The sequence below is a fragment of the Macaca mulatta genome, chromosome 12, assembly GCF_049350105.2.
Source record: "Macaca mulatta isolate MMU2019108-1 chromosome 12, T2T-MMU8v2.0, whole genome shotgun sequence".
Classification (NCBI taxonomy): Eukaryota; Metazoa; Chordata; class Mammalia; order Primates; family Cercopithecidae; genus Macaca; species Macaca mulatta.
In genome coordinates this window covers 95,795,643-95,803,361 of record NC_133417.1, presented here as the reverse complement: position 1 = coordinate 95,803,361, position 7,719 = coordinate 95,795,643, and the positions used below count along the sequence as shown (strand labels likewise).

Here is a 7,719-nt window from a genome sequence, read left to right as displayed (position 1 = left end):
CCTAAACAAATCTGGGGCTTTTCTTGTGTAACAAAAATTTCAGAGGTAGGTGGTAGCGGGCATTGGCTCAGCAGCGAAGAGAGACCATGTTGCTATCTCCGTGACATCTTAACCTCTCCCTCATAGGTGCCTGTGGTTACAGGAGGGCTACTCTACCTCCAGAGTGTCACGGCTATAATCCAGTCAGGAAGAAGGGCAGAGTACAAAGGGCTAAAGGCACTTGTCAACTGTCAGCTCCATTTTAAAGGTCTTTCCTGAAAGCCCCATCCAAAAACTTTTACTTATACCTGGGTTCAACGACAATCTGTAGCTGCAAATGAGAATTAGAAATGTAGTTTTTGTTTGTTTGATTTGTAGTAGTTGACTTGTTTTTCCTGAGCACATTATTGCCCCCCGCAACCACACACACACACAAAATAGGGGAGCTATCAGTAAGGATAGGAGAAAAAAGAACATCGGATAGGCACTAGAAATTCTCCTCTGCAACTCTCCAAGTCCAGGAACAGAGAGTTTCTGGTCTCACATCATTGGCTCAGAGACAATATCCAGACCAATGATTACCAAACACCTTTGGGAAGTTCTGAGAGAAGTCTGCGTCACGACAGTTAAGAGAATTACTGGAGACTGACCAACTGCATGGAAAAGGACGGAAATAAAGCAAGGCTAAACACTGCCCCAGGTTGATTTGCCCTTACCTTGGGAGACAGCCAAAAAGCTAATAAATATGTTTTTTAAAAGCAGCATATTAGGAATTCCCCAGTTGATAAACAGGGACACAGTTCTTCTCTTTTCCCTTCTTTCTCTAAATGGAAATAATTCTATAATGAAACAAATTCTTTAGGAGTTAAGGCCTTGTGGAAGATCATCTGCTCTCACCATGGAAAACTCTAGTGTGTTAATTCATTCCCAAAACACTCAGCCATCTTACCTACTACACATACACACACACACGCATACACACACCTATAGAGACTTCTATATATAATACCCTCATTGATATATATCTCCAGATAATTGTGAACTCAGCTATGTGTCCAGCTGGTTAGCTCATTGGCTGAAATATGTACACGATACTTTGTTTTTAATGCAAACTAGTTTTGTAGTTTTGTAGGTACACCAACCCTTTAAGATTCATTTCAGAAAATAAAGAAACAGACACTTAAAAATCTTCATCCTCAAAGACAAGCACTCAAGTTTATAAACACACCCATTTATTTACTCTAGCAGACAGAATCGTGGCATATAATGATTACATTTTGGTCCACAGAAAACTCTCGGGAGATGTGAACATCCAGCTCTACCCCTAGCTAGCAGTGCTATTTGGGGAAGCAACTTAATCTCTCTGAACATCATTTCCTTGTCTATAGAAGAATGGAATTTGTATGACTGTTTTTGTAAAGTTCTAAGATCCTATCATTTTGGAGATTCTAATGTTCAATTAGCCTTTGTTCAGTGTCTGCTATGTGCTAGGCACTATTCTATGTGCTATGGATGCCTTATAGTGTAGTAAAACACAGTGGGGAGGATTTCAAGTCAACTCAAAGGAGAAGATGAGTAAAATACCTATGAAGAAATTTAACCAAGGAGATGTGCAATATGAAAACTATAGTTAATAACAATGTTTTGTTTACTTGAAAATCACAAAAGAGTAGATTTTAAGATTTCTCGTTACAAAAAAAATTATAACTAGGTGAGGTAATACATATGTTAATTAGCTAGGTTTAGTCATTCCACAAGGTACACACATTTCAAAATATCATGTTGTACACTGTAAATATATATGATTTTTATTTGTCAATTAAAAACAAGACAAAAAAGTGCTATAAAGAAAAACAAAACAAAAATTTAATCAAAGAGGTAAAAGACTTGTACGCTGAAAACTACAAAACATTGCTGAAAGAAATTAAAGAAGGAGTCCGGTCTCAAAATGGAGGTAAAACCGCCGCCCGGTCGCCCCCAGCCCGACTCCGGCCGTCGCCGTCGCCGCCGGGGGGAGGAGGGCCATGATCCAAAGGAACCAGAGCAGTTGAGAAAACTGTTTATTGGTGGTCTGAGCTTTGAAACTACAGATGATAGTTGAAGAGAACATTTTGAGAAATGGGGCACACTCACAGATTGTGTGGTAATGAGAGACCCCCCAAACAAAACGTTCCAGGGGCTTTGGTTTTGTGACTTATTCTTGTGTTGAAGAGGTGGATGCAGCAATGTGTGCTCGACCACACAAGGTTGATGGGCGTGTAGTGGAACCAAAGAGAGCTGTTTCTAGAGAGGATTCTGTAAAGCCTGGTGCCCATCTAACAGTGAAGAAAATTTTTGTTGGTGGTATTAAAGAAGATACAGAAGAATATAATTTGAGAGACTACTTTGAAAAGTATGGCAAAATTGAAACCATAGAAGTTATGGAAGACAGGCAGAGTGGAAAAAAGAGAGGATTTGCTTTTGTAACTTTTGATGATCATGATACAGTTGATAAAATTGTTGTTCAGAAATACCACACTATTAATGGGCATAATTGTGAAGTGAAAAAGGCCCTTTCTAAACAAGAGATGCAGTCTGCTGGATCACAGAGAGGTCGTGGAGGTGGATCTGGCAATTTTATGGGTCGTGGAGGAAACTTTGGAGGTGGTGGAGGTAATTTTGGCCGTGGTGGAAACTTTGGTGGAAGAGGAGGCTATGGTGGTGGAGGTGGTGGTAGCAGAGGTAGTTATGGAGGAGGTGATGGTGGATATAATGGATTTGGAGGTGATGGTGGCAACTATGGCGGTGGTCCTGGTTATAGTAGTAGAGGGGGCTATGGTGGTGGTGGACCAGGATATGGAAACCAAGGTGGTGGATATGGTGGCGGTGGTGGAGGATATGATGGTTACAATGAAGGAGGAAATTTTGGCGGTAACTATGGTGGTGGTGGGAACTATAATGATTTTGGAAATTATAGTGGACAACAGCAGTCAAATTATGGACCCATGAAAGGGGGCAGTTTTGGTGGAAGAAGCTCGGGCAGTCCCTATGGTGGTGGTTATGGATCTGGTGGTGGAAGTGGTGGATATGGTAGCAGAAGGTTCTAAAAACAGCAGAAAAGGGCTACAGTTCTTAGCAGGAGAGAGAGCGAGGAGTTGTCAGGAAAGCTGCAGGTTACTTTGAGACAGTCGTCCCAAATGCATTAGAGGAACTGTAAAAATCTGCCACAGAAGGAACGATGATCCATAGTCAGAAAAGTTACTGCAGCTTAAACAGGAAACCCTTCTTGTTCAGGACTGTCATAGCCACAGTTTGCAAAAAGTGCAGCTATTGATTAATGCAATGTAGTGTCAATTAGATGTACATTCCTGAGGTCTTTTATCTGTTGTAGCTTTGTCTTTTTCTTTTTCTTTTCATTACATCAGGTATATTGCCCTGTAAATTGTGGTAGTGGTACCAGGAATAAAAAATTAAGGAATTTTTAACTTTTCAAAAAAAAAAAAAAAGAAATTAAAGAAGACCTAAATGAATGGAAAGGTATCCCATATTCCTGGGTAGGCCAACTTAACACTGTTAAGATGCCAGTACTACCAAAGCAATCTACAGATCCAGCACAATCTCTGTAAAAATTTCAACAGTTGCCTTTGCAGATATGGAAAAGCTGATACATATGAAATTACAAGGAACTCTCGATAGGCAAAACAATCTTGAAAATAAATAACAAAGTCAGGGGCTCACACTCCTGATTTCAAAAGTTACTATAAAGCTACAGTAATCCAAACAGTGTGGTACTGGTATAAAGATAGACATACATAGACCAATGGACTAGAATTTGCGGTCCAAGTATAAACCTGTATTTCTGTGGCCAAATGATTTTTGACAAGGGTGCCAAGTCCAGTCAATGGAAAAAGAGCAGTCTTTTCAGCAAATGATGTTGAGACAGTGCCAAGTCCAGTCAATGGAAAAAGAGCAGTCTTTTCAGCAAATGATATTGAGACAGTTGGATTTTCACGTGTGAAAGAATGAAGCTTGAACCCAACCTCACATCGTATAAAAACATTAACTCGAATTGTATCAATGATCTAAATATAAGAACTGAAACCATGAAAGTCTTAGAAGACAACATAGCGATAAATCTGCATGACTTTTGATTTGGATATAACACTGAAAGTATGAGCAACAAAAGAAAAAATAGATAAGTTGGACAAAACTAAAATGTTTCTTGCATTAAAGGATGATATCAAGAAAAAAGACAACTTACAGAATTAGAGAAAATATTTGTAAATAAAAATATCTGAAAATGGGTAAATATACAGCATATATAAAGAACTTAATAACAAAAAGGTAAGCCACCCAATTTTAAAATGGGCAAAGGATTTGAATAGACATTTCTCCAAAGAAAATATAAAAATAGCCAATAAGCACATAAAAATGTTCTATAACAATAATCCTTAGGGAAATGTGAATCCAAATCACAATGAGATACCTGTTTGAACTTACTAGAGTAGCTATAATAAAATAAAAAGAAAATAAAAGAAGTATTGTGAGAATGTGGAGAAACCGGAACCCTCATACATTACTAATGGCAATGTAAAATAGTGCAACCACTGTTGAAACAGTGTTGTGGTTCCTTAAAAAGCTAAGCTTAGAATTACTCCCTTTCCCAGCAATTCCATTCTTAGGTATATACCCGAAAGAATTAAAAACAGGGATTGAACAGATACTTGAATGCCAATGTTCATAGCAGCATTATTTACAATGGCCAAAAGATGAAAACAACCCAACTGTCTGTGACCAGATGAATGAAAAAATCGAATGTGATATATATATACACAGTGGAACGTTATTCAGCCAAAGAAATGAAGTTATGTGCATGCTATGACATGAATGAACCTTGAAAATATTATGCTAAATGAAATAAACCATAAACAAGAGGATAAATATTGCATGATTCCACTTATATGATATATCTAGAATGGGTGAATTCATAGAGGCGGAGAGTGGATTAGATTAGAGGTTATCAGGGACTTGGGGGAGAGAAGGAGAGGGAGTTATTGCTTAACGGTTTCAGAATTTCTGTTTAGATGGGGAACAGTTATTGTTTGTCCAACACTGTGAACGTAATTACTGCTACTAAGTGATACACTTAAAATTTGTTAAAATAGCTATGCATGGCAGTTCATGCCTGTACTCCCAGCACTTGGGAAGCTGAGGCAGGAGGATCATTTTAGCCCAGGAGTTCAAGACCAGCCTGGGCAACATAGTAATACCTTGTCTCTAAAATAAATAAATAAATAAAATAAAATAAAAAATAAAAAATTAAAGAAAAGAAAAAATTGGTTAAAATGGCAAACTTCATGTTATACATATTTTGCCACAATAAATTGTTCAGAAAGAAAAAAAGAGTAATATTAATAAAGTGGAATGATTTGGACGCATACAGTCAAACTTTGTAGGAAGCGATCAGCAGGGCCTTGAGACACACATCCAGGTGTACACATATGCAGACTCACACACGAACACCACCCAGGTCCCTAAAGCAGAGATACCCAGATCAGCACACCTCTTGGCATGTTCATGCCTACATACAAGGAATCTGCAGTGTGTACATAAAATGACTGAGTTAAAGCACCATCAGGATTCAACTGTCCACACAGTAGAGGTGCACACACTTACACATTCCATAATGTAACAGTATAGCCACACAGGTTAACTGAAGAACCTGCTCACCTATAGAAAAGCCTGTTCCAGATGCAACAATGCCTGCATGCTCGAGGGACATCCCATAGATAAGCAACGTGCATGTCATGCATCATGCTGTTCTGTGGGGTAACAGTGAAGAGTTCAAAAGTATGGAAATAGGTTCACTGATTGGCAGGTGGGAGAATCAGGGTAGTGAGCCAAAAGATATGTGCTGGAGGCAGAATTGTATGAAAGGGTGGGATTGGAAGATGGCTGAGGGCTAGTGAGAACATGAGTGGGTGTATAAGAAAACATCAGACAGCTTATTTGTCAAATAGATTCAAAACAAAATAAGTTTCAGTTCCCCTAAGTTTTTCTCTTTTCTCTTGCCCATTACTGTCTCTGGCTATCAGAGAGCAAATTGTACACTCAGGTACCTTTATACTTGTGTTAGCCCCTCCCACTGATCCCTACATGGTTGTAGGGTCGTTCTCAGGTGAGATCAGCAAGCTGCTTTCTCTCTGCTTTCTGCTGGTGACAGCAAACCTGCCCCACACATCTATTTTCAGCCATGGAAAAGCACCGTGTCCTCTGGGCAGCCAGCCCCAGGCAGTGGTTGAGGATGAAAGTCCCAGAATAACCAAGGTCTTTTACTGATGGTTGATGATGGAACTGAGGAAGTGAAACACTGGGAATGGTGAATCAGGAGCAGAGGATGAGCACTTAGAGCTGGCACTCAAGGGTAGTAGCCAATGATGAGGAGACATAGTCTCAGAAAGGAGAATAACATTGAGGACTGAGCTCAAGGCTATCCCCAGAAGACACCTTTAGTTGATCCCAACATCCTTCATGGTGGCAAAGGCATCTTAGCAAGACAGTAGCTTATAGAAACATACAGCCAGAGCCTACCAGGAAAATGAAGGAGGCAACGGGTCCACCACTAGTCTCTTTCCTAGACCTTTCACCCCAACACTAGCACTTTATTTCCCCTCCCCTCAGGGACTAATTCTCTCCTACCCACTGTAAAAATTCTGAGTGAGTCAGGTGTAGTCGCCAGCACCTATAGTCTCAGCTACTTGGGAAGCCGAGGTGGGAGGATTCCTTGAGCCCAGGGGTTTGAGGCCATCCTGGGTAACATAGAGGGCTCATTTCTAAAAAAAATTAAAAAAATCTTAAGTGATTATGAGAGTTAACATCTTATCTTCCTTAATATCTTATCTTAAAAATAAAATTCTTAACTTACTGCTAATCAATAAAATCAACAAGAGATGCATGTAATTATCAGCATTTCCTGTTTTTCATCCTGTTTGAAAAACCAAAAGGCAACCTAGGCAAGTATAGGGTGTTGAAATGGTGCAAACAAACGGATATTTTAGTATGTTCTGTTTTGTCTCAGTTTTATAATAATTTTCTGAGGAGTATACTGATGTAATACAAGTTGATTTTTATATAGAGAACCAAGATTGGCTTTGATTTTTTATTGTAAATAATGTCTTTCAAAAAGTATACTTCTTTTGCAAGGCATGGTGGCATGCACACTTTAGTCCCAGCTACTCAGGAGGCTGAGGTAGGAGGATCACTTAAACCTGAGAGGTCGAGGCTGCAGTGAGCCATGATTGCCCTGCTGCCCTCCAGCCTGGGTGGCAGAGCGAGATTTTGTCTCTAAATAAATAGTACACTTCTTTGAATTAATTTGTTAACGAATATAATTTTAACAGATGTGAACTTTGTAGCCGGGTGCGGTGGCACACGCTTGTAATCCCAGCACTTTGGGAGGCCGAGGCAGGTGGATCACAAGGTCAGGAGATCAAGACCATCCTGGCTAACACAGTGAAATCCCCTCTCTACTAAAAATACAAAAAAATTAGCTGGGCGTGGTGGCGGGCGCCTGTAGTCCCAGCTACTCGGGAGGCTGAGGCAGGAGAATGGCTTGAACCCAGGAGGCAGAGCTTGCAGTGAGCCAAGATCGCGCCACTGCACTCTAGCCCAGGCGACAGAGTGAGACTCTGTCTCAAAAAAAAAAAAAAAAAAAGGTAAGAAAGAAACAATGTGTAGGTGACAGAGATGTGTGATTTTGCT

At 39.9% G+C, this 7,719-nt stretch overlaps 1 pseudogene across 1 annotated transcript; it reads left to right on the top strand.

The window, feature by feature from the left end:
* Positions 1–1,912: 1,912 nt before the first annotated feature.
* Positions 1,913–3,468, top strand: LOC693392 (heterogeneous nuclear ribonucleoprotein A3 pseudogene; annotated as a pseudogene). The gene has a single exon (XR_009874.5). The product of XR_009874.5 is annotated as a heterogeneous nuclear ribonucleoprotein A3 pseudogene (transcript).
* The last annotated feature ends 4,251 nt before the right edge of the window (positions 3,469–7,719 follow it).